At 43.9% G+C, this 22,219-nt stretch overlaps 1 protein-coding gene and 1 long non-coding RNA gene across 6 annotated transcripts in view; one reads left to right on the top strand and one right to left on the bottom strand.

Moving 5' to 3' along the window:
- RECQL5 (RecQ like helicase 5) overlaps window positions 1-22,219 on the top strand; it is a 50,171-nt gene that overhangs the window by 9,271 nt on the left and 18,681 nt on the right. The gene's annotated exons all lie outside the window — the stretch shown is intronic.
- Window positions 2,036-4,438, bottom strand: LOC310699489. Its single transcript, XR_014522107.1, has 2 exons — window positions 4,330-4,438; window positions 2,036-2,563 (listed from the first exon to the last, which is right to left on the bottom strand). It is a non-coding gene; the product is annotated as an uncharacterized lncRNA (long non-coding RNA).

Raw genomic sequence — 22,219 nt, 5'->3', positions numbered from 1 at the left:
TGGGGAGGGCGGGGAGTCTCACTGCATTGGTTCCTGCTAGCAAAACTATTTAGTTGACTGCAGCCTGTTGGGTTTCTATTCCTCTCACTGTGCAGATATTGTGTAGGATTGGTTCATCACATGTCTGTGTTATGCATTCCAGCACCAACTGTTGGAATCATGGGAGCGGATGTTAACTGTACTCTGCTTCCATTTGTTTTTGCTTTCACTTCTGACCTCTCTCTGAGGAAGACCAGAGAGAGGAGACATGTTTTCTTTTGTTCTGTCTTATGCTTAATAAAGTAGCTTAGTGCTTACAACCCCAGCCTAGCTCTGACTGTGTTTGATCTCTGCTGGACTCTGGATGTGTGCTCAGTGTCTCCAAGGCATGAGTCACTCTAAATTGTCGGGGAAGGCTGTCAGAACTCCCTAGAGCTGCATGCTGGTGGGAGGGACAGGCTGGAAACGTTCCTGTCATTTGCCTGGGGGTCGTCCATGCCCGTGGCCGACCCGACACAGCTCAATATGCACATGTCCAGCAGGGGTCCCTAATTACAGACAAGTAACCACTACACAAATTTCAACCTGTACTAAATTGAGAACTCTGTACTTGAAACAAAATGCTATGCTGAAGCTGTCGCTGGCTTATTTTTGGAGAGAAAAGAGTGATATATATTTAGCTAAGTAGGCAAATGTAGATATGCCCTTAATCTAACGCAGATACCCTACTACAGGTATGGTCATACGGTAGGAGCAAATAAAAATGCTTGACAGCTTTCTTATGATGCAGACTGCTATTGCGTTAACTTGCTATTAAAATAGAATAAGGGGACAGGTAGAAGGCCATAGTTCCTTATTTTGATTTTCTTATCCTGTATAACTGTAATCTCTTGGTTCCATAGTCTGAATCTCGTAACGTGAATTTAGCGGGGTTCAAACCCATAGCTCAGAGATTAAGAGTCTGATGCTCTACCAACAGAGCTATTCCAGCATAGAATATGTATTCAGTAATTTTGAAGACAAATTGGTCAGGCATTCTAAAGTAAGGTTACCTTTTTTGACATATGCATGGTCTAAAACAGGGTGTTGAAGCACCCGGCGGCACTCAAGAACATTTGATGCCCCCCTCAAGCTGGGTAAGTGAGGTGCTGGGCTTTGGGAAGACAGCGTGAGGGTTGGCGGGGTGTCAAAATTTGGCCTCACTCCCACCCCACCCCACTCCACCCCGTGCAACAAGGCAGGGGGCGGCCCATGTGTTCCATGGCAGAGTATGATATGAGAATTTGGACGTCCCTGGTCTAAAATTTTGAAATAATTGTGTTTTGGTTGAAACAAAATATCCCTAAACTATTTAAGACAAGTAGTTTATAATATAATCCTTGAGTTCAGTTCTTATAGTTTTTGGTGTTGGCTGCCTGAATTCATATGAGAGTGCAGGATGATTATAGCTACTGTTTTCCCTTTCTACTGTTGCTTCAAGGTCGCTCCTCCAAACCTTGAGATATTCTAGCTGTTTAGGGTTCATGTGCTGATATTACAATGCTAAGTAGCCAATCAGATTTGGTTAGGTCAGGCATAGGCAAATTCAGCCCTCCAGATATTTTGGGACTACAATTCCCATCATCCCTGACCACTGGTCCTGTTAGCTAGGGATGATGGGAGTTGTAGTCCCAAAACATCTGGACGACCGAGTTTGCCTATGCCTGGGTGGGCTATGTGCTAAACTCTCTAGGGACAGAAGAATCTCATTTAGAGAGAGCAATGTGTTCTATACTGGTCATCCTTTCTATTCAAGAATTACTAAGAAGCAAAGTGATTTTTCAACCCTTTTGAAGCAGCCTGAAATATCTCTAAAAGAGGATCATCAATTATATTGAAGATTTTAATGAAATGGGCATTTCCATATTTATTTTTATGGAAATAAAATAAGAATTGGGGGAAGGGATTCATGTGGATGCATTTTAAAAATACAGCTCGTTTAGTCTCATTTAGTTTCACTATTGATTAGGTTATCTATACTTATACTGGTTGCAAAAGAAGAAAGACAAATGTACAATTTCAAGGAAAACTGAACATTCTTTGAATTTTCAAATTCTTACATGTCAGCTATTTCTTAAACAATTTTTTGTCACTTCCTTTGCTAGAAGTAGTTAGTTGTAAATCAGACCTGCTCAGGCACATGCTTCTTTAATGCTGATTTCATTTGGTGTCAGGCCTCGTGTGGAAGCTGGTTGTGTACCTTTGAACAGTGCCAAATTTCCTCTGTAGTATGTTCACTTGTACATGTGAAACAGGGGTGTCAAGAAGCAACAATACTTCCCCCTTCTTGGTCCCACTTCAGCATTCTTCAGATTCCACAGACAAGGCTGCTCTTGCTGTTTTATATGGGGCCAGATTTATTCCTTGGAGTTGAGCAGCAGCCAAAGATGGCAGCAAGCAACAGGAGTGCAATGATAACCATGACGAATGAAGCTATTACTACCAGTCCCCCAAGAGCCCAGTCATCTGACAGAATCCGAATTTTCAGATGTTTTAGAATGTCTTGAGAAGCAGTTTGTATTGAAGTGGACATTGTTGCCAGGCCCTGTAGAATTAAAACAATATGGCATTTAATACATAGACCACTGGAATAGGAGCAGCATCGCTAGGACAGTGTCAGCTTCTATTGGGAGCAGAGGTGCCTGGTCCCCTTAGCTACTCTTTTAGAAGGCTTCAGGGGCCTTGTTTGGCCAAATTTCCATGAGTCAGGGTTGGTGGGTTTTATTAAGGGCTCCCCTGTATTTGAATATGCTTACCAGAGGTTAAGGTGTCTAGGAAAAGAAAAATACTTTTGCCTGGCACGGAGAGATTCAAGTTTCAACTTGTTGTATATTGCTGCTATTGTCTTCTGAGAGATACAGAAACACACATTCTTTACGTTGTAGAAACATAATTGACTTTTACATCAATTCACAGATACAGGAATTAGTCACCATAAATATATATAGAAGTTAGCAAGGTTATTTTCAATTGTTTGCTCATTCTGCACCTTGCTGCATTTGCAGCTACTCCTGCTGATTCTGCTGCTGTTAACAGCTGGGTGCCGTTACTGGAAATCCTCAACTTCCATTGCATTCTGTACATAAAAAGATGCTGAAACAGAAAAGGCCCTGACATAGGGTTGGACTAGATGACCCTCAGGTTCCCTTCCAGCTCTACAATTCTATGATTCTAGCTAAAGTGTCGTTCCATTTAAGTGGAGGGGGTTTACTTTAATACGGATGTGTATGCCGAGAAATCTAGGCGTCTGCTCAAATAACATTTTCAAAAATTTGAGTCTTAAGTCACCAGAAATAGAAGTGAATTCAAGGCTTGCATTCCACATTAAGAGTGTTCAGACTTGTTATCTGTAAACAGATCTGCAGAACTTGCTTCCCCACTCTATAATGTAGCTGGCACTAGAAAAATGTTGAAATGAAGTAAAGAAATTAATAGAGGATAGAAGCAGCACTCCACTCAAATCCATTCAAAAAGACTTGCACCCTGCAAAGTGTCAAATGCTTCATATGTTACGGGTTTTTGTTTGTTTGTTTGTTTGTTCTTAGAGATTCCAATAGAAAGTCCCAGAGCAACTGTGGCTGAAATAAATATCTCACCCACTTAAAAGCCTCTTAGAATTGTAGAGGACTGATCTCTCCAATCACCTTTCAGATTGGAGTGCTTACAGGCCTATTGTTGTGACATCTAAATGCAACCTGACATCTCTTTGGAAGCAGCTTGTACTTTTAATTCCCCTGCTACGTTCTGTTCTCATTGAAAAGGGCATGTGGATTATTCCCTCGCTTCACATTTGCTGCTGTGCAGAAAGATTGGAGTAATTGGAGAGCAGAAAGAATGAAACATCAGCTAAATTTCACTGCATTTGTATCCTTGCTTTCTGGGTTTTTGTTGTTTTCTCTCTTTTTGCCTACATGCTGCATGAAACAAGGGATTAAGGGGGAATGTAACATTTCTCCCACACAAAGCCATGCTCAGTTTGAATCTCTCAGGCACGCTCCAGTTGTCTGCACCGCAGCAAAAATATTTGGATAATGCTTCCTTGTTGGAATAAAAACAGTTTGCTTTAGCAAGGTCATATATGTGTACAGCCAGATTAATAAAAGTAGAAACAGCAATGGGCTTTGTGCAAATTTCATCTGTAATCTGGAGGACCCTTAGTGACCCTTAAACCATTTCCCATAGAATGACGGAAGTAATTGTGGCACAAGAATAACTTAATAATTGTGGCAGTCTGTTCAGAGCGAACAGATCACTACAGATGATTCTAGTAAATTTTTGAAAAGTAGGAATAGAGAAGAACACTCTGCTCACCTTAAGCTGTATGTAGTTGCCTTTTTAGAACCTGTCGGCTGGGAAGACCTCCTTAATTGTGCAAAGAGAAAGTGTGTAATGTCTAATATCTTTTGTACTTTAGCAAATTATTAACACAGCCAGGAGAGGGTGAGGCTTATCTGAATTATACAATCAGGCTTCATTTTATCCATGTTGTACTATTATTGATTGAGCCACCTCCAAAGCTCAGTAATATTTGCTTAGTTGGAGAAGGCACATGGGAGAACATGCAGGCTAAAACTGTTTCTTCTTTCTGGTCTTTGACCATACTTAACTAATTTTACTGGGCAGGATCCTTACTGGCGGGAACCCCCAGAACATTTTTGGGGGCTCGTGGAGGGAGGAAAGTCAGGAAAGTCTTGTTCCTCAAGTGGAACTTGTTTCGTGCACGCATTCTCCACTTAGTGCTATGTTGAATCCCACCTGCTATGTGTTACAAAGGTCCCACAACTGAGCTTGATCCAGCAATTGTGTGGAAGCAGGTAGATCTGTCACAAAAGACTGGCAGGAGCAACATAGGGAATTAATTGCCTTCTGCAGGTTTGTAATGATTAAATGTTTACCCTTTCAGAAATGAAGGTATGCATTAAAGTTCATTATTTAGGCTGGGATCTCATGCTGTGGGTAACTCCAGTTGAACTTAACAAGTAGTTGTGAATAAGAGTACACCGTAAGACTTGCAGAATTCTGTCAGATCCTTCACATAATTCTTTGTTCACTTCTGGTGGTGCATGGTCATGGTCTTGATGACTTGGGCTAATCTGATCTTTTGAATAAGTGCATCTCCTAAATGTAGGGGCTTTGCTATAGATGACATATCTTCTAGGAATGACACCTGTGCAGTTCATTGCATTGTGGCAATAATCCTCCCCCTTTTGCACGTGGTTGGTTCCATTCCTTTTGCCTTGTACACATGTAACTCTTTTGAAGTTCATTGGAGTGTAAACCAAATGTCCACAAGGTCTGCCTTTGTGGAAATGGATTTCCTTTCAGTTGCAAACTGTAGCTGGGCAGCTCATTCTTGGCTGTGCTTTAGCTCGCCCAGCTGCTACACACATTTCCTGAAATAAACCAGCCCTCGCTGTATCTTATTAGCTCTGTGTACAAGCACACTTTAAACTATAGAAACCAATAAATGGATCGAAGAATTTAACCTTTTTTATTATGTTCTTTTCACAAATAACTCTAAGGTAACACTCTAAAATGTCCCTCTTTTTGTAAACTCTCCCAGTAAACTGCCTTAAATAAGATGTATTAATGCCACAAATATAAACTATTCATATCACATATATTTAAAAGAATGCATTTAACTACAAACCCCAAGCATATAAACAATGTTGTTCCCCTTTCACCGTACTAAAGAACTGCCTTGTAACATGGAAACAAGGCAGGCTTTTTGAATGAGAAAGAAAACACTCAAATATGTAATATATATTTTGAAAGAGGAAAATATTCACTTTAAGGCAGGCAAGCAAAACGACATAGTGTTTTGGTGGCTCGGCATCCTTTTGTTTTCATCCTTTCACAGAAGACGGCTCGTTGTGTGTTTGCTCTCTTTGGCAGTTTTCCTTCCTTAATGGAGGCAGTGAGGGATGGGGGGGGAGAGTTGTTACTGATGGTGTTCTTCACAGTCTCTGAAATCATATGCCAACTGCAATGTTCTATCACCTTGATCAGACATCACATGCTCTTGTATTCTTGACACAACAATAAACCAAAAACTAACCCCTGTGTGTTGTGATTGGTTTTTAAAAGATTCAGAGACAGTGAAGAAGAGCATCAGTAATAACTCCCCCCCCCCATCCCTCACTGCCTCCATTAAGGAAAGAAAACTGCCAAAGAGAGCAAACAGACAATGAGCCATCTTCTGTGAAAGGATGAAATTGTTTGTATTGTTGTGCTTGTGTTGTTGGCTGCAGACAGTTGGACATCGAGGGGGAAACACTGCTTATGTTGTCTTTTGTTCTGCTGAGCCATTGCACGTGGCTCGAAGTTCAGTGGAAACTGCTTGTATTCAACATCTTCCTGGAATTCCACCAGGTGGAGAAGTCTAAACCAGTGTTTTTCAACCTTTTTTGGGCAAAGGCACACTTGTTTCATGAAAAAAAATCACGAGGCACACCACCATTAGAAAATGTTAAAAAATTTAACTCTGTGCCTGTATTCACTATATATAAAGTAATTCTCTTGAATAGGAATCAAATAAACACAAAGAAAGTATTTTATAATTACTTTATTATGAAATAGTAAGTAAACAGAAATGTGAAAAATTATAAAATACTTTATTTTTAAATCTTTCGAATTTTTCAATTTTTCCCACGGCACACCAGGCAACATCTCGCGGCACACTAGTGTGCCGCGGAACAGTGGTTGGGAAACACTGGTCTAAACAGTCTTAATCCTGGCTAGCTTGCTTGTGGCATTTTTGCACACTTTTATGGATTAACTGACTCAGCCATGATGGAGTTGTCTTCGTCGTGATAGTAAACTGTCTGCAAAGGGGCAGGGAGAGAAATACTGAACTCCATCACTTCATCAGTGCCCTACAGTGACCATGGCATAAAACCCTAGGCAGGGCGAGGTCTCTTTCTCGCTGCTCTTCCTTAGTGCTCTCATCTACTATCTTGTAGAAGAGTATTGTGGTGCCAGCTGGTAGCAGTCTGCACACATTCCTCAGTACCTCCACACCCTTTTCTTAATGCATTCTCATACACAGTCTGCCGGCCGAACTTGAATCCTCCTAGGCTTGTGAACAGGTGTTCCATTACAGCAGCGGGCACAGCAAACACTGCAAGCTATGATCATCATCGAAAGTACCGTAACTGAAAGGCAGAGAGATAGAGAGAGAGAGAATATTAGCTTCTGGAATTGCTAGTCAGGAGTTAGAACAACCCAACCTGCTAATACAATGAATAGGCTCACCAGAAAGGGACAGTTGTGGCTTTTACATTTGTCTTGTGTCCTCTGGAATTACTAGAGGGCGCAAGAGTTGCTAACAACAACAGCTCTAGAACAAGCATGCCCAAACTATGCTCGTTGTTTTAATTGTTTTGCTTTTGGCACCTACAAAAAAAATTAGCCTGCGCTTTCCTGCTCTCCCAGCTGCACCCAGGCTTGGAGTGGAGAGTAGGCAGTCATGATCACTGTCAAGGTAATGGGTTCCTAGAAAATACAGGCAGGCGGAGGGAGTGAAAGGAAGAAGCAGCTGGTTCTCTGAGGCCTGGGAAGTGGAATGGATAAAGGACATAAACAACACTTGGGCTGTAGTGGAGACTGGGAAAGGAAATTCTTGTAATGGGTTGGGGAAGGATTTTGCATGGCTTTCAAACTTACGAACATTAACCCACTCTGCTGAACAATGACTATTACTACTAATGGCTTTTGTCTATATGGTGAAAGAGCACAAAGTGTGGGGTTGTGTTCCCTGTTCCTTTTACATCATGCCAACACTAGAGTGGCACTGAGCGCTGGAACTGGGAATCTCTGGATTCAAGTCATACACCTCTCTCATGAACTTGTTGTGAGGCCTTGTACAAGCCACTGTTTAGCACCTCAACGAGACAGAAATAATACTGACAGTTCTCAAAGGATGGTATGAGTTGCACAATGATTATAAACCCCATTGCAAATCAAACAGAATATGAGTGGTAGTAGCTGTTCTTAAAGGTACAGCTGATTTCTAATGTAAAGAACTGGAGTACCAGCAGGTGAAGGGCAAAGGAAATAATCTTCAACATGTTTAGTCAAAAAGCTTTAGTTCAGGCTAGCCCAGAGTTATAGCTGAAAGAAGGCTAGGCACATCTGGCTCTTTCCCAATTCCAACAAGGGGAGGATTTGTTGCACTACACAAGCAGGCTTTTCTTCTTTCGAATTCAACAGAAGAAAACATTATACAGTCGCTTTTATATCTACCAGCTTTCTTCAGTATCTGTGGTTGTTAATTACCCCGTCACTTGTTTCAGGAACTGCTCCATGCCACCTGGTGTATCTTTGGACACATGCATGTTAATCACTTGATGACTTTCATATTTGAAATCTATCACAGACAGAGCTTTCATACTGCTTTGGATATGGTGCTTTGCAATGGATATGCACACTTCATACATTCATCTGAGAATGCAAGTGAGGAGAAGTTATGTGTGAATTGGCCCTCATTCTCTTTATGCTGGGAGATTCCGCTGTTAGCTCTAAACTGTACATGCTACCTCCTGCATAATCTTGTAGTAAAAGGTAAAGATAAAGGGACCCCTGACCATTAGGTCCAGTCGTGACTGACTCTGGCGCTCATCTCGCTTTATTGGCCGAGGGAGCCGGCATACAGCTTCAAGGTCATGTGGCCAGCATGACTAAGCCGCTTCTGGCGAACCAGAGCAGCGCACGGAAACACCATTTACCTTCCCGCCGGAGCGGTACCTATTTATCTACTTACACTTTGACGTGCTTTCGAACTGCTAGGTTGGCAGGAGCAGGGACTGAGCAACGGGAGCTCACTCCGTCACAGGGATTCGAACCGCCGACCTTCAGATCTGCAAGTCCTAGGCTCTGTGGTTTAACCCACAGCGCCACCTGCATCCCAAATCTTGTAGTATGGTAGCCCAAAGCAACACTACCATTTGACCCAGACTATTTCTGTAAATGTTGACTCCCATGCCATTCATATGATAAAGTTCAGATTGAAACTTTAAGTGCTATAGAACCTAGGGGCTGGCTGCCAGTCCTGATTCTGCCACACAAATATTCACATATATAAACAGCATGTATATTGTATGGTGAAACCTAGCAGCGTAGATCTGCACTGAATTCTTACAAACGTATACTTCAAGCCTGTCCTGAGCATCACAATTGCTGGGGAGTCAGAAACCATATAGATTAAAGAAAGGCTCAAAAAAAGAATACATTATTCATAGCTCCTGAATGACAAAATAGACCCATCTGATGAGCCCAGAAAGTTGCATGCATGATTCATACTTACCAATGAACAAGATGATGATGAAAAAGAACACAATCTCCAAAGGTTCAGCCTTGGATAGTCCCTCGAGCTTGAGCCATAGCTTGCTACCAAGAGCATAGAGTTCATTCTGAAATTCCTTGAAAGACATCCTGCTTGGGTTAACCCACGTTTTGTAACACTGGGGGACAGGACGGGGGGTGGGGTGGGAAGAACAAAAGAGAGAATTTGTCAGAGTTTCTACTGTTAACTTTCATAAACTGAACACCAACAAGGAACTGCCTTTTCTGTGGTGCTAACTAAATTGAGATCACCAGCAAAACAAGTTTAGCAGGGCTCTGCCCTTGATTTTCTAGTCATGTGCACAGCAGTTCAGAAGGAGGCTTAGACACATCCAAACAGAACGTACATTCAAGCCAATCAGAAATTGATTTCCCTAATTCTGACTCTCATTATTTCAGAGGTTACAGCAATAATCTTGCTCTTCTTCCTGAAGAATTTCTTCCTCCACAGAAATATTTGCCCATGTCTGGTATTTATTTAAAATATGTACCGTATTTTTCGCACTATAGGACACACTTTTTCCCCTCCAAAAATGAAGGGGAAATGTGTGTGCGTCCTATGGTGCGAATGCAGGCTTTTGCTGAAGCCTGGAGAGCGAGAGGGGTCCGTGCGCACCGACCCCTCTCGCTCTCCAGGCTTCAGGAAGCTATCCCAAGTCTTGCAAGCCCGGCGGGATGTCCCGCGGGCTCGCAAGGCTTGCGGGCAGCAGCCTGCACCCAAAAGCTGGGGACAGCGGGGAGGCGCAGAGCCGCCACCCCGCTATTCCCCGACCTGATCTGGAGGCTGGCGGGGGGAGAAGCAAGCCTGCTTCTCCCCCCCACCATCCCCACAACCTCCAGATCAGGTCGGGGAAAAGCGGGATGGCGGCGCTCCGCCATCCCGCTTTTCCCCGACCTGATCTGGAGGCTGGGGGAGGGAGAAGCAAGCCTGCTTCTCCCCCCCACCATCCCCACAACCTCCAGATCAGGTCGGGGAAAAGCGGGATGGCGGCGCTCCGCCATCCCGCTATTCCCCGACCTGATCTGGAGGCTGGGGGAGGGAGAAGCAAGCCTGCTTCTCCCCCCCACCAGCCCCACAACCTCCAGGCTTCAGGAGAGCCCCACCGCCAGCCCCACAAGCTCGGGGGACAGCGGGAGAGGCGCAGCGCGCCCTTCCCGCTGTCCCCCGACTTGTCTAGAAGGCTGGCGGGGGGAGAAGCCTGCTCCTCCCCGTCGCCAGCCCCGCAAACTCGGGGGACAGCGGGAGAGGCGCAGCGCGCCTTTGCCGCTGTCCCCTGACTTGTCTAGAAGGCTGGCGGGGAGAGAAGCCTGCTCCTCCCCGTCGCCAGCCCCGCAAACTCGGGGGACAGCGGGAGAGGCGCAGCGCGCCTTTGCCGCTGTCCCCTGACTTGTCTAGAAGGCTGGCGGGGAGAGAAGCCTGCTCCTCTCCGTCGCCAGCCCCGCAAACTCGGGGGACAGCGGGAGAGGCGCAAGCGCGCCTTTGCCGCTGTCCCCTGACTTGTCTAGAAGGCTGGCGGGGAGAGAAGCCTGCTCCTCCCCGTCGCCAGCCCCGCAAACTCGGGGGACAGCGGGAGAGGCGCAGCGCGCCTTTGCCACTGTCCCCCGACTTGTCTAGAAGGCTGGCGGGGGGAGAAGCCTGCTCCTCCCCATCGCCAGCCCCGCAAACTCGGGGGACAGCGGGAGAGGCGCAGCGCGCCTTTGCCGCTGTCCCCTGACTTGTCTAGAAGGCTGGCGGGGAGAGAAGCCTGCTCCTCCCCGTCGCCAGCCCCGCAAACTCGGGGGACAGCGGGAGAGGCGCAGCGCGCCTTTGCCGCTCTCCCCTGACTTGTCTAGAAGGCTGGCGGGGGGAGAAGCCTGCTCCTCCCCGTCGCCAGCCCCGCAAACTCGGGGGACAGCGGGAGAGGCGCAGCGCGCCTTTGCCACTGTCCCCCGACTTGTCTAGAAGGCTGGCGGGGGGAGAAGCCTGCTCCTCCCCGTCGCCAGCCCTGCAAACTCGGGGGACAGCGGGAGAGGCGCAGCGCGCCATCCCGCTGTCTCCCGACATGGTTTGGAGGCTGGCGGAAGGCTTCCTCCTCCCCCAGCCCCGCAGGTTCCCAGAGCGATGCCAAAGTTGCGCGCAGCTTCGGCATGGCTCTGGGTCCCGTTCTGGGGGAGGGGGAAGCTCGGGCTTCCCCGCCCCAGCCCCGCGCCTGGCGGGGGGGGGGAATAAATTTTTTTTGCCTTTATTTCCCCCCCCCCCCCAAATCTAGGTGCGTCCTATGGACCGGTGCGTCCAATAGTCCGAAAAATACGGTATATCCCATCTTTCCACAGGGCAGACTACAAGTGTGTGTGTGTGTGTGTGTGTGTGTGTGTGTGTAAGTAAATAAGTAAATAAATAAATAAATAAGCCTTCTGCACATAATTGTTCATAACTATTTTGTCCATAATAATTAAAGTTTATAGCAAAGTTTTTTTGATCTTCCATCAAAGAAGAAACGGCTTATGTCTCTACTCCTTTCACCTTCAGAAGAAAGTGCCTGGGTTCCACATGAAGTGCATAATTCTGTAGCATTCCATATTCTCAGTTCTATTCCACTGAGAATCATTTTCTTTTGTTCTAGAGCTGCTTGGACACCGGCTGCTTTGTTATGTGTTCTAAAAGGTCTAACACAGGGGTCAGAAAACTTTTTCAGCAGGGGGCCGGTCCACTGTCCCTAAGACCTTATGGGGGGCCAGACTATATTTTTTTGGGGGGGGATGAACGAATTCCTGTGCCCCACAAATAACCCAGAGATACATTTTAAATCAAAGCACACATTCTACTCAAGTAAAAATATGCTGATTCCCAGACCATCCGCAGACCGGATTTAGAAGGCAATTGGGCCACATCCAGCCCCCGGCCTTAGTTTGCCTACCCATGGTCTAACATCTAAGAATGATAATACAGTAAATTTCCTCCCATTTAAACGTAACTCAGGCATACTCTGTGCATTATCTTCACAGTGTGCCTTAATCTGGAGTTTATTCCTGGAGAGGTTTCGAACACTGCAGCTATTAAATAAGAATGTGTATTTAATTGGGTGGGAACAGTCCCCTTTCTATTCTTTCGTAGCCTATCATGCGCGTAAACAAAGCATTAAGAAATAAAAAATGTTAAATGTTGATTTTTGGGTTTCCAACCCTCATGTTAACAGTGTGCAGAAATACATGGTCTTTTCTCTTCTTGGTTGAAGCAGCTAATTAATTTATCTGTTTAAAACCTTGAGAGCTTCTGGGCCTTATTGTCAGCAGCCACATAACATACACCCAGGGTTTGGGCTTTGAAACCTCATTGCAGTGCTGTTGCAAGAGCTAGGCCTTCAGGGTTTGGTGTGAAGTTGAACATTCCATGGGTGTGCCACTGCCTGGCTTAGGAAAGAGATTTGGCCCATGAAAAGGAGTTTAAATCTTGGGAGTTTTTTTTAGTTTGCTTGCATGACTGCAGGTAAATGATGCCTTATCTCAAAATACAAGTGGGTACCTCTAGTTGTGGACATGATCTGTTCCGGGGTGCCGTTCGCACCCTGAAAAGTCTGCAGCTAGAGCCGCGCCTCTGCACACGCGTGGAGCGCTATAGAACGCTTTTGCACATACGCGTGCGGCGAAACCTGGAAGTATACATTTCCGGGTTTGCTGCGTCTGCAACCCAAAAAGCTGCAACGTGAAGCAAACGCAGCAAGGGGTATGACTGTAGTTGGAAATAGATATTTGTACTAAAAGCTCAATATTTTCATTTAACAACTTTACCTTCATGTGACTTTCTGAACTCCCCTTCTGCAAGTGAAGGAAAACAATGTGACTCAAGCTGTAGGACAAGATAGCTATTAAAGAGCTTGAACAGGCAATGCAACACAGCAGGGTAGCCACTGATGTTCAGCTGCCTGATTTATCTTACCATTCCATACAGCATGGCACTAGATAAGCTCTGCTGGCTGACTTGCTGATGTTTAAGATTAAAGTAGTGGCCAGAAAACATTCCTGTTGGTTTTCTGCTTTTTAATGTGGATTTGTTATGCAACGCCTATTGAATATTGTGAAAATTGCCACTATCGGGGCACTAATTCAACACACCATTTTGTACATACTGACTGAGGATGGCCTTGTGCTTGAAGTACATAATTATTCTAACAGCTGTGAATTCTGCATGTTCTGCATGAACTTTACCTTTGGGTGGTTCTAGAAACATGTCTCAATCCTATAGGGCCTTCATTTTCATGTGTCTTCCTAAGCAGAAGTAATGGGAGGTGTTGCTAAGCATTCATAAAGCAGGTTGCATAAAGATTGACTAAATGAACAGTTTCACCTGTAAAAATCCCATCATTTAATACAGCAGCAGCTAACCCAAATATAAAAGCAGCATTGCCAAAAAAGTGTAAAGGACAAATGGACACAAAATCCTTTTGGCATCACAGTTCTGTTTACATTTTCTTTTTTTTTCTTCCTTTTTAAAAATATTGTTTGAAGAGACAAATAGGGGCGCCACTTGGAGACCCACAGAAAACCTCTGCATGCTGGCATCGCAGTGGTGGAACCATAGGAGTAGTATAAGTAAATATTGGGTATCTTGGGAGCTACAAAAAACTCTGTGCAGGGGGAGGGGGATAAAGCTTGTGCATTATCTCCCTTGACTTAAGAGAATGCCTGCTCATCATATGCGTTCTCCAGTTTAGCTCTTGCCTTTTCCTTGTTCAGAATGGTCTTGCCCAGGCTGTTCCTCTGAATAATCTCCTCCCCACCCAAATCCTATAGCACAAGGATGGGTACCTGTGGGCCTTCAGATATTGCTGGACTACAGCTGCCTTTGCTAGCTGGAGCTGATAGGAGTTGGGGTCCAACAGCATCTGGAGGGTCAGATGTTCCCCATCCCTGCTATATAACACTTGAGCTCTTGTGAAAGCTTGTTACAGTTCAGAGCAGTGTCAGCATTTAGGTATAGCAGTGGATGCATACCTGCCTTTCCTGTATGCAGCTCTGTCAGCTGGTGATGAATTGCAGATGGCTAAATATAGGCATTCTTGGGTGTTAAATGCTTTGTTAGACAGCTTCCTTTTGAGTCCTGACTGCATAGCAGACACCTTCCTCTAAGGAAAAAGCTCTGCAGAAGGAAATTCTTATCACTTTCCCCAGCAGATACGTTCTGTGGCAGGAGACCACTGGCACATGACAGCTGTTGAATTGCTTTGGATCTTTGGGTCTTTGTGCCCATTAATAGTCAGGCTCATAGCTGCTCTGCCTCCATTTCCACATGGTCCTGCCTGAAGTTGTTTTGAAATCTAGTCACTGAATTTTAAATTACATGTTCGAGATATTCAGTAACTGTTTTCCAACTTAGTAAGAATAAATGAGTTATCATGAAGACAGGAACAATCCTAACCTCCCAGTGGTCTCACACACTTGTGCTTCAGATTGCAGTTAACATCAGCTTATTGTGTCTGAACCTGACAAACGGTGGTTAACTATGGTTTGTTGGATACACGCAAAGTTCAAACTGTGGCTTATGAAACTGGCTTGCTTTGACAAAGTGAACCAGAGGTTAGAGTTCAGACATCATGCTAAACTCTGGTTAATTGAAATCTGAAGTGAACATCTAATCTCACAGCTGTACCTGTGGGGAGGCAGGCACTCCCATTCATCAGCAGGGAGACTAGGCTTATTCCCTTCACAATCAACCATTTTTTGTGTGACATCTGAATATCATCATTTTCAGGCCCATAGGAAATCAATGGCTAGTTGAGTAGATAGTTTGCTTTTTTTGGTAAGCCTACGGTGAGGAGTTAGCAAAGCAGACTAGTTACATGCCAAATAAATTCAGTTTGTGGCACCAGACACATTAAATACTAACAAATTTATTATGGCAAAGCTTTTGTGGACCAGAGTCCATTTCATCAGACGATCAGATCATTTCATCTCACAAAGTAGACTCTGGTCTTTGAGAACTTCTGTCATATTGTATATGTTTTTAGTCTTTAAGGTGCCTGGTGCCACAGGATTCTGTTGTTTTTGCTGCAACAGACAAACACGGCCACTTCTCTGAAAATTAATAATTCAGCTTTGTGCTTTCAGGCTTGACAAATGAGACTAAATGGTATTTATGACTTGGGTCTGTCTCTTAGTGGAGGTTGAATACTGGAAGTAATTGTTGGTTTGACGGTTCTGTGCAAAACCAGACTTTCTTGCAGGCAAACAAGTATGTTGGAAACACACTAATGAGAATATTATGTTGCTGAACACTCTTTCTATCCCCAGACTGATGTACCAAGACTACCAACTAATATTCAGTCACTGTTCACAGTGTCTGTTAAAATACCACAGCTATGATTCACTGGAGAAAATGTTGATTCTGGCCCCAAGTGAACGGGATATAAATATCCACAGTTTACCCATGAAGCTGTGGAGAAGAGCCCCAATCCATAAAATGTAAAGAATGGTGACCAAAGGCATTTGTGATATAGGAGATCTGTAAAGCGTTTCTTATTGCACTTTTAACTACACCTTTTGATGGGACATGTAGAACATCCATCTGTAAACCATAATAGAGCTTCCAGATTTAGAACTGGAACACCAGTCTATCATTTCTCTGTACTTTGAGAAAATAGTTGGTTATTTGGCTTTCAAACCTCATCCACGTGGCAGAGAGCCATGGTTTACCTTCAAATTAAGCAGATGTTTGCTCTGCAAGCATTGACGGTTGGAAGTCATTAAAGCTAGTGTGGCACTCTGTACATCTCTTTGAAGGTTTGTCTTTGGTTTTGTGACCTGGCATGTATGTGTCCTGTGAAATGGGACTCTGTTGAAAGGAATTAGCATTAATCGTTGCAGAGAAACAAACCTCTCAAACGATGATCATGGAGTGATCCAAGTTGGATAATTCCAGTAATTTCTTTTCCCCAAAGGCAGATGTTCCTTCCTCTAAACCACCAGTTTATTCCAACTTTATATACAATAAAAATAATGAATATTTAGGTCTTACAGAGGCCTAACAGAAACAAAGGAGAATGTTGTTTTTTACATGATGCTTGGGGAAGCAAGATGTTTTGGTACTATGTTTATATAGTCAGTTTTTGGAGGAAAAATTTCCAGTTGTATTCATGTGCAGATTATTTCATTAGCGGCATGTTCTTCCAAATGTGCCTCCGTGAGGCCTCCAACAGCATTTTCAGGGTGCAATACAGTGGTATTTCTGGTTACGTACTTAATTCATTCCGGAGGTCTGTTCTTAACCTGAAACTGTTCTTAACCTGAAGCACCACTTTAGCTAATGGGGCCTCCCGCTGCGGCTGCGTCGCCGTGCGATTTCTGTTCTCATCCTGAAGCAAAGTTCTTAACCCGAGGTATTATTTCTGGGTTAGCGGAGTCTGTAACCTGAAGCGTATGTAACCTGAAGCGTATGTAATCCGAGGTACCACTGTGCAAAACTTGCTTTATCAAAGACTGTGCACACACTGGATATGTTTTTTAACAACTTGCATAAAGACACAGTGGTTCCCACGTAATCTGCCTTTCTAATATGACCTGTACCACCTCACCTACTTACTGAAACTGATGGTGGCCAGCAAAATTGAGCTGGAAATGCAAGGACAAACAAATAGGTTGAAACAGGTCATTTAATCGAACTTGCCTGCCAATAAGTCGTTTGTGAATAGCACAAAAATCCACCAGAACTGTGTGGGGAAACAAATAGGACCAAGTTAAAAACAAAATTTTGACTTGGAGCTGTCTGTTACAGTTTCTCCAGAATACCACACAGTCAGTGTTTCCTGATGTGAGTGGCTAGTACACAAATTCGCTGCATACTGTGTAGAGTCTCTGGCAAACGCTCTTGGGCAGTTGTGCTTTATGGAGACTGAGAGGCCTCTTTAGCGTATGACAGCTGGTAACACAAGCCAGGGCTCTGCCTTCTTATTCCTAGACATGTGTTTCAAATTGCATGTTTCCCCATAGCTGCAGCATAAGGCTCCTGCCAAACCCTTCAGCATTTTTTTTCTTTTTCCAGAAAACATTGGTCTGTTTTTCTCCTGTACTCCTCTGCTTGCTTTTTTGCCTTTTTATTTAACTTTTTCTTCCATCTTCAAATAACAGAAGCTGCCGATACCTCAAAAAGGGGTGGAAGTTGTGTTATAAGAGGAACTTTGGAATTCAGGTTTCTGCCAGGAAGAAGGGTGGTGTGTTCAATTATTGCGGCCTTCCATATAAATATTCTAATTTCTTTACACAACCAGTTTGTCAGAATATGCAAGCTCTTGCAAGTTAGCAAGATCCAAAGTGAATTTGCAGATTTCCATGAAGGCACATTGCATGAAGTGGGGAGTGATAGAAAGAAATTTATTTTATAGGCAAAATTGGCTTGGGGCTGTTTCTGCTTTTCATGAGTTTGCAGGCAAAAAACAATAGACTACTGGGGTACCAATCCAAAAATGGCTGCAGAACCATTATGGAAGTAATTAGGCTGAATTGGCTGAATTGCACACGCACACACACGCACACACATAGTTAGGTAGACTTGAAAATTGCTTTAAAGCACCTCTCAAAAGTGGGCTTCAGATTTAATAGATCTAGTCCTTTGCCATAGCTGTGGATTACTTTTCATTGCAACATACCGTACTTTTCTGTGTATAAGACTAGGCTTTTTTACTTTAAAATAAGGTTAAAAATCTGGGGGCGTCTTATACACAGATAGTGCATATGCCATTTTATGAATTTGGAGTCCCCGAAAGTAGGGGGCGTCTTATACACAGAAAAATATGGTATTCCTCAACAAGAGCTCAGTATGGCAAGTAATATGAGAGTTAATCTTCAATGGGTGAGTGTGTACAGTGGTACCTCGGGTTACATACGCTTCAGGTTACAGACACTTCAGGTTACAGACTCAGAAGTAGTACCTCGGGTTAAGAACTTTACCTCAGGATGAGAACAGAAATTGTGCTCCGGCGGTGCAGCAGCAGCAGGAGGCCCCATTAGCTAAAGTGGTGCTTCAGGTTAAGAACAGTTTCAGGTTAAGAACGGACCTCCGGAACGAATTAAGTACTTCACCTGAGGTACCACTGTACTTACTTAGAGACAGAGTAGCACAAGGTATTGGTTGGGTTCATGTGTCCCATTAACAAATGCTTTGGGGTTGTTGTTTTTAAATAAAACAACAACCACCAGGAACCTCTGTTTTGGAACAGGATCCCTCTCATCTTCTCACTATCCCTGCCTAAAGCTGCTTAGCAAGATCTCCTTGTTGAGCCTCTGTAATAAGTCAGAGTTAGTTGCAGTAGAAACAATGAAGAGTCTTATGTCACTTTGAAGAGTAACGAAAGCATTGTGTAGTATAAGCACACAGGGGCCAAGGCCCAATAGGTATCCATAAAGTCTATGTGAATATCCCTCAACAAAGAAAGCAAGAGCACTTCTCTTATTATAATTTTTATTACATTAAGGGAAGCCAGTCGGTATGAGTGTGCCCCACTCCCAAATACAGGCTGCTGCTAGTGAACAGGTATAACAAGTTGAGTTCTGAAAAGTAAAAAAAAAACCAGGGAGGGACAACTGTTTTCTGTAGTAAGGTATCCGTTCCCAGGGCTTGCTCAGACCAAATGTCACAGTGTAAAATGTGCAGATTCCAGCTCAGCAGCTTCACACTGGAGTCTTCTTTTGAATCTACTTGGGTGGAGTTTGGTGACATTAATGTATGTTATAGAATGTTCAAAGAGACTGAAAAGCTCCCCCACTGGTTTCCTAGTTTTGCAATACTTAACATGTGGTTTGTTTCCATTAAGCCTCTTGCATAAAGACTTGCATAACTGATGTTAATATATTTCACTTTAGAAGAGGTTCAGGTGAACAAGCTCTTGATGATATGGCTTGGTAGTGTTATCAGCATAGAGAAAAGGCACAGAGTGGGCACCTGGTTTGTTCCTCATTTTCTGTCTCCATTAAATGGCTCATTTCTGCTTATAATAAACCGATTTCAATGAAAGCTTTAGTGCTCTACTCTGGCCAGCATTTCCTAATGGTTAGAGCATGCTGTGCTTGGAAGAACATCATGTTCTGTTAAAATAGTACTCTGAACCAAAACCAATGACTGCAGCACTGCTAGTAATTGGTTAAAAATAAAAATGCATATGATCAACACAGAATTCTTTGATAACATACTCCATTAAAACCTGAGCCTTATTTCTGCAGCTGTTGCTTTCTAACTCTGCTGGAGAGCCAATTGCCAGCATACAAATGTTTAATGGTTCCTAATTGGCACGAAGTCCAGAATCTTGAGACAAACTCTTATTTGTGTGCAGCAGCAGCAGCAGAGCTCTGTTGCTCAAGGAAAGGCTTTAACTGTCTGGGGTAAATGTGCTACAAAATTGAGTGAATGTCACATAATTTGGCATCTTAAGTAGAATTCCTTCAGGATGTAGCTGACAGTCGGAAAATGCCAGGCCCGGTGTTGGGACGATGTTCGGTTCCTGGGAAGATAGCCTAAATCGTCCCATGGCTAATCTGCAATTTAGCTGTTGGAATTTTGTTTAAAGTGAACACACACATTCCAAACCAACTAGGATCGTATGCATTCTAAAATTGTGTGGAATTAATTCTGCAACTGGCTGTCATATTTGCACAAGTTAAAAAAAAATTGCTAGAATTCTACTTTTCAGGTTGTTGTTTCTAACCGTGTTTGTGCCCGATTCAGAGGGGAGCAGAATCCAAGTGAACATGAAAGAACTTAATCTGTTGACATTCTCCTTAATGCAGTGCAACTTCAGAAACTCTGCTTACAAACCGTTCTGTCTCCCTGCCTCACGTTCTCCCACCCGACCCGTCCTCCTCACGCACTTTCCTCTGACATCCCACGTTGCAACATTTACTATGGAATCTTGGCACAGGCTTAAGTTGAACGAACCAATTATCCCGTACCAAGGTGCTGTAGCGAGTAGGAGAAAAGGTAAAAGTCAGCCTTACCCAAGTAGTGTGGCAGAACCAGCCGTCCCTTTGTCCTTCGTGTTTTTCTTTCTGTTGTCATTTCATGTCAGCTCTCCTCCCCCCCACATTTTTTCACCCTCTCTGCTTCCTATCTCTTTCCTCCCTCAACTCCTCTTTTCCCTGCTGCTGCTGACAGCCAGCTGCTCCGTGCCTGCGCTTTCTCTTTCACCCTCTCTTTTTTTTGTTGTTGGTCGTCCTGGAGATGTGAAGTTTCATATTACATGTGCACTAAGGGGAGGATCACAGATGGAGACTTGCAGCTAGCACAAACTCCCCAGTGCAGAGCTCCCGAAACCAACACTTGTTACAAGCTCATTGTGTAACTCTTGATTGTGCATGAAGTTTCTTCTCTATTTTTATTAGACCTCTTTCCATGCAGCCTGGGTGAGCATTGAGGGAGCTCCCTTCCCTTTATCTGCCTGTATATTAAAGTGATTTGCTTTTCTGCAGGCTACTAAATTCTTTATTAGCTCCCAGTAAAAAATCTACAGCTATTCTGTAAAGAAGCCAATGATAAGGAATGAGAGAACTTGCAGCGGCTCTTGGACTTAAAATATGTGGAAACACTTGAACTCCTACGCTTTTCTCAGCGTGTCTCCTCAAAAAGACAAAATAACTTTGGATTTTTCAGTACGTCTTATTCCTATGAAAGTCAGTGTTCTAAATAGTCTTAAATTGAATTTGTGGACAGCGACTGTTGGTTGGCTTTTCTGTAAACAGGTAATATCTTATCACCTCAAAGGCTGCTTTAAGCAGGAGTGGGTATCTGATGGCCTCTGGGAACACCTAATTAAATAATCATAGAATCATATCATATAATCAAAGAGTTGGAAGGGACCCTGAGGATCATCTAGTTCAACCCTCTGCAGTGCAAGAATACGCAGGTGTCCTGGACGGAGATCAAATATGCAACTGTGGCATTATCAGCACCATACTCTAACCAACTGAGCTAACGCATTTGTGCTGAATGAAGATTAGGGTTAGGGAAGAAGGAGCTGGGCTAAGAGACATTGGGTTGCGCCCAACAAAGTTGTCCTGTTAGTGCAAGAACCTTTGCCTGTGCAAGAAGACTTCCCTACCGCCTCACCCCAAATCTGCTCCATGGGGTTTGGGAAAGAAACCCCAGAACAGATTGTGCAGGGGGAGGAAGAGAAGAGAGAGTTGTGTTGTGTTGTGCAGACAAAAGTCTTTGTGCTAAGGGAAGACTTCGCTGGATACAACCCAATATGCCAGAGGCTACATACAGCTTTGCTTGCCCCTTCCTGCCCCTGGTGAAAGAACCAGGGGCAGGAAGACTCCATGAAAGCTGAGACAGCTGCTTGAAGGTGCTTGGGAGGGGATGAAACCCTGACATTCTCCCCAGAGCTTTCCTGGTCTGTTGACTGGGTTTCACTTAAGCACTTCCAAAGGGATTATGTTGGTTAAGCCCTATGTGCTTGTCTCTGCTGCAGGTGATATTTGGTGTTATGAAGGAAATGTGCATGTTCAGTCTCCACGAAGGAAATTTGGGAGGGCAATCCTCTATTTTTCCGCAGGTGCAGAGTGCCTAGCCTCTCCTGCCCTGTCTTTTTCTATCCCACTTTAGAGGGAGATTGTTCCCCTTTATGTCCTGAGCAAAAGTTCTGGATTTCCCCATATGCTAAGTCAGAACAATGGTGCAATCTGGCCAAGTGACCAGACAGTAATCCTGGCAGACCAACATTTTCCTATCATCTCTGGCAGAGATCTTTTCATTAAGGAGTCTGTAAGCTTAAGATATACCCTTCGCCCTCAACACCAGTTAGAAACATTACATATCCTTTGACTTGCCAGTAGGTTTTTTTGCCACTACAGTATGGGTTTTTGGAGGAGCTGTTCTTCTGCAAGCAGGGTTGGGGGA

This window comes from Podarcis liolepis (genome assembly GCF_965112155.1).
Source record: "Podarcis liolepis genome assembly, chromosome: 2".
NCBI lineage: Eukaryota > Metazoa > Chordata > Lepidosauria > Squamata > Lacertidae > Podarcis > Podarcis liolepis.
This window is presented reverse-complemented; position numbering and strand designations above follow the sequence as displayed.